We start from the raw sequence: 5,159 nt of genomic DNA, 5'->3' as shown, positions 1-5,159 counted from the left end.
GGAGATCACTCCATGGTAGAGGTGGTGGATCTGGTTCATGGAAGTCAAATGATCAGTCAAATAAAGATAAGGAGTGTCATTACTGCAGTAGATATGGACATATTGCAAAGGATTGTTACAAGAAGCAGGGAGATATGAAGGCAAAGGGCAAACAACATGGGCATTATGCATCTTCTAGTGGTGATCATGATGAGCAGGTTGACAGATTGTTTGCCATGCACCATGTGTTAAAGAATGAATCTAGGCAGAATAGAGATGAGAGATGGTACATTGATTGAGGGGATTCAAATCATATGACACCCCATGGAGAATGGTTTGATGAGATGGTTGCAGGTTCACATGGTTATGTGTATACTGGGGATGACACCCAACATGACATTTAGCACATAGGAATTGTTCCGTTGTTGATGCCTGATGGCAAGAAAAAGAGTGTGCATGATGTACTACATGTACCTACAATAACCAAGAAACTTTTATTAGTTAGACAGATGGGAGAACATAATCTGCTGGTGAGATTTAATAGAGATGGATGCTTTGTTGAAGAATATGGTAATGGCTGCAAATTGATTTGCTAGAGGCCGAAGAGATGGCAGAATGTTTGCTCTTGATGCATCAATTCCAGAATTGAAAGAAGCCATGTTTGCACATGATGATGGTGCTATATGGGATGTTGAGATATGGCATAAGCAGATTGGCCATATGAATGTACAAAAGCTGAAATCTATGCAGCAGAAGGATATTGTGCTTGGATTGGCTAAGTTCAAGTATCGTGACTTTGGACATGCATGTGATGCATGTCTGTTTGGAAAGCAAGCACGATTTCCATTTATGAGACATGTAGGGAATAGCTCACAACCCTTCTTGCAATTGGTACATTCAGATGTATGGGGTCTGTCTCATAATGCTTCATTTGGTGGTGCTCATTACTAGGTGGTAAAATTTTAGGTGTTAGATCAGATGGAGATGGAGAATATGTCTCTAATTACTTTGATAGGTACCTTGCAAAACGTGGGATCATAAGACAATTAACTTGTAGCTATACACCGCATCAAAATGGTGTAGCAAAAAGGAAAAATAGGGTATTGATGGAATCAACAAGAGGTATGCTAAATGAGAAGAGTTTGCCAAATGGTTATTGGGCTGAAGCAGTAGTGAATATTGTCTATGTGTTGAATAGAACCCCTACAATAGGGATTCATGATGTAACTCCATATGAGAGGTTGTATGGTCATAAGCCTAACATTTCACACTTGAAGGTATTTGGCAGCATTGCATATGTGCATGTTCCTGATGAAAAGAGGAGGAAATTGGATCCTAAAGCTATCAAGATTGTGTTCCTTGGTTATGCACAAGACCGAAAAGCTTACAAATGTTATGTACCATCTACATATGAGACATTGATTAGCAGAGATGTTATTTTTGATGAGCTCACATCGTGGTATGGTAATCTGGTTGCAGTGGCCACTAATGGATCAGTCAGCACTAGTAATGCTAAAAATACACCTACAGTGAGTACATCTATGAGTGTTCCTATAGGTGATGGGTCACCTACAGTAAGTCCTTGGTCAGGACGCTTGGGGAGTCATAATCCTATGTCCACTGACATAAATATGTCAGTGAGGGGGAGAGTGGATAAGGGAAAAGAAAAGATGCTTGAGGATGTGACAGGTCCACTTACATCAGGTTATGAGTCATCTAACAACAATAGTTTGGATAGTAAGTTGGGCATTTTGTCTATTATGATGCTTGGAGGAGCAAGGCAAAGTTGTTATGTACCGCCTCATGAGAGGCAAGCTCAGAGTGAGCCACAGTTAGGGAAATCTGAGAGAGACAAAAAACCAATTGACAGGTTTACATACACTGGTTATTCAACCCACCATTATGCATATATGGCTAGTGTGACAGGTTACAAAGAACTTACAAAGTTTGATGATGCAATTACAGATGATAACTGGTGTGTTGCCATGGATAAGAAGTATGCAGCCCTAGTTGAAAATGAGACATGGGAATTGGTTGAGTTTCCTAAAAGAAAAGTCCCCATTGGCTGCAAATGGGTATACAAGGTTAAGTGCAAGTCCAGGATGGTTGCAAAAGGGTATGCACAGCAATATGGCATTAACTATGAGGAGACTTTCAATTTGATGGCTAAAATGGCAACAATCAGAACTATCATTGCTTTGGCAGTATAGAAAGGTTGGAAATTATGGCCAATGGACATTAAGAATGCTTTCTTGAATGGTGATTTGATTAAGAAAGTATATATGGAGCAACCTGAAGGCTATGTTTACCTGGACTTTCCTACACATGTATGTAAGCTGAAAAAGGCTTTATATGGACTGAAATAGGTATCTAGAACATGGAATGCTCAGATCAGTAGTTATTTATAGCAACATGGATTTAGATTGGGTTATGCAGATCAGAGTCTGTTCACGAAGAAGATTGATCATGGATATGTGTTTCTAATGGTTTATGTAGATGATCTTATCATCACTGGAAATGATGAAGAGGGCATTGCTATAATTAAATCATGTTTACAAGCTGAATTCAGAGTCAAAGACCTTGGTGAACTAAAGTATTTTCTTGGGATTGAGGTAGTCTCTACGTATCAAGGTATATGGCTATTGGAGAAGCAATATGCTCATGACATGTTATAGAAGTATGGTATGACTGAATGCAAGCCTATGGAGACACCTCTTGATCAGAATGTCAAGCTGGAGATTGATGTTCGGAAGGACATAGAAATTATGACCATGTATCAACAGATGGTGGGCAGCTTGATATACTTGACTATTATACGTCCTGACTTATGTTATGTAATAGGGTTGATTAGTCAGTTCATGCAGAATCCTTGCAAACCACATTTAGATGCAGTCAGGAGGATCACGAGATATGTAAATGGTACTACAGTTTATGGGCTGTTTTATGCATACGAAAAATCTCTTGACTTGACAGGGTTTACTGATGCTGATTGGGCTGGTTGTGCCTATGACAGGAGGTCAAACAGTGGTTATGCATTGTCTAGTAAGAAACAACCTATTGTTGCATTGTCCAGTACAGAAGCTGAGTACAGAGGAGCTAATTTAGCGGCTTGCAAAGTAGTTTGGTTAATGAAATTGCTAAAAGACTTGGGAATACAATTGAAAAATAGAGTGAGAATTCATTGTGATAACCTCAACAGTGTTATGTTGGCTAGCAATCCTGTCTACCATGCTAAGTCCAAATGTATTGAGGTTCACTACCATTTCATTAGAGAAATGGTTCTTACACGACATATTGACTTGATTCATGTGAAGACTAAAGACCAGGTAGCAGATATATTTACCAAGTCTCTTTGTAAAGAAAAGTTCATATACTTCAGACATCTAGTTAGAGTTTATCAGATTGTTTGAACTTGAGGGGGAGTGTTAGAATATCAAGGTCTCGTTACTCTTCAGTCAGTCTATCTTTATGTGTGTGACAGAAATTAGGTGGATATAGCTGTACACATGTGTGACATTCAATAAGTCAGAGTAGTCGGTGACTTAACCATAGTTAGTCTTGGTTAGTCCTACCTATGTGTGTAAGTCTCTTTCAGTTAGTATAATGGAAGAAGAACAACAATGAGCTGAGGCTCATCTTCCACTCCACTCTTCTCTCTCCCTCTCTTCCAACATTATGACCAAATGTGTTCCATGCCAACAGAACAGGGGCAATACACTCAGGCTCACTGGTCTCTTACAGCCTCTCCCTATCCTTGAAGGAAATTGGACTCACATTACAATGGACTTTATCATTGGCCTTCCTGCAACCAAGAAAGGGTGGAATAGTATCTACGTGGTGGTTGATCACCTCACCAAAGTTGTCCACTTTATCCCCACTAAGACCCAATACAATATCTCTCAAGTGGCCACTCAATTTATGGAAAATTTCTTCAAGTTGAGTAGTTTGCCACAAGTCATAGTACATGATTGGGATGCAAAGTTAATGAGCAACTTTTGGCAAAGAGTTTTCACCTCCATGGGACCAAGCTTGCTCCATCTGGATACCACCCTTAGATTGGTGGCCAGACTAAAAGAGTGAACAAATAGCTTGAGGCATATTTTAGGCACTTTTGCCATGATGTAGAACATAGTTGGGATACGTGGCTCCACTTGGCTGAGTTTGCATATAATAACTCCACACACTCTAGTATTGGAGTTTCCCCTTTTGAGGCCTTATATGGATATAAGGTTTCCCTCCCCACAATCTTTTCTAATGATAAGATCAATCCTCAGAGTCAGGCTGAGTTGGATCACATGCAAGCCTTACTTCAACAATGTAAAATGAACCTTCAAAAGACCAAAACACACATGAAACTCTATGTTCATGAGAAAAGAAGATATTTGGAATTCCAGGAAGGGGAATTGGTCCTTTTGAAAGTGCCTAAGTCCTGCTACTCGACTTTCAAAGAGGGCAACAGCAGTAACAAGCTAGCCCACCGCTTCTATGGCCCATACCGGATTCTGAAGAGAGTTGGTGACTTGGACTACCACTTAGAACTCCCCCCTACCACCAAAATCCACAATGTGTTTCATGTCAGCCAGCTGAAACCCTTTGTGGGCTCCTCAGTGGACTATGTGGAAGAACTTCCCCCCATTGATGAAGAAGGCATCACTCAGTATATCCCTAAGGCAATCATTGGGCAATGAGATAAGCACTTACGATCTCGATCCATTAAAGAATACCTCATAAAATAGCAAGGCTTACCTTGGAAGAAGCCTCTTGGTGCCCAACAACCATTGTCAATGAATTCCCCTACCTCCAAGAGGCTCCATGGCTGGAAGACTAGCAGACTGCACACTATTTTAGAATAGTTTTGTACTTATTCAAATCTTAAGCATGTGCATCCTATATAGACTAAAAGTACTCATCATAAGCTCCGTTGTGACATGTGGTATGCCCTATTTGGAGTAGCCTATCAAAAGTTATGACCTGTTTATTTTAGCCAGCCAGTCTTGGATAGCATGCTATCCCTAGTCTTTACCCACCCAATTTTCATTGTCAAAGGGCTCAGAGTAGTACTTTGCAACCCTCCCTTAGCCCACCCATCACTTTCCTCTACTTCTCCTTGTTTTTTAGGGCCAAAACCTTGAGGGTGGGGATGGATTGTAATAAGCGGGATACACAGCACTGACTAGGGT

The sequence above is a fragment of the Lygodium microphyllum genome, chromosome 12, assembly GCF_053477565.2.
Source record: "Lygodium microphyllum isolate KBCC chromosome 12, Lygodium_microphyllum_v1.1.10, whole genome shotgun sequence".
Classification (NCBI taxonomy): Eukaryota; Viridiplantae; Streptophyta; class Polypodiopsida; order Schizaeales; family Lygodiaceae; genus Lygodium; species Lygodium microphyllum.
The sequence above is the reverse complement of the archived record's forward strand: the minus strand, read 5'-3'. Positions refer to the sequence as shown.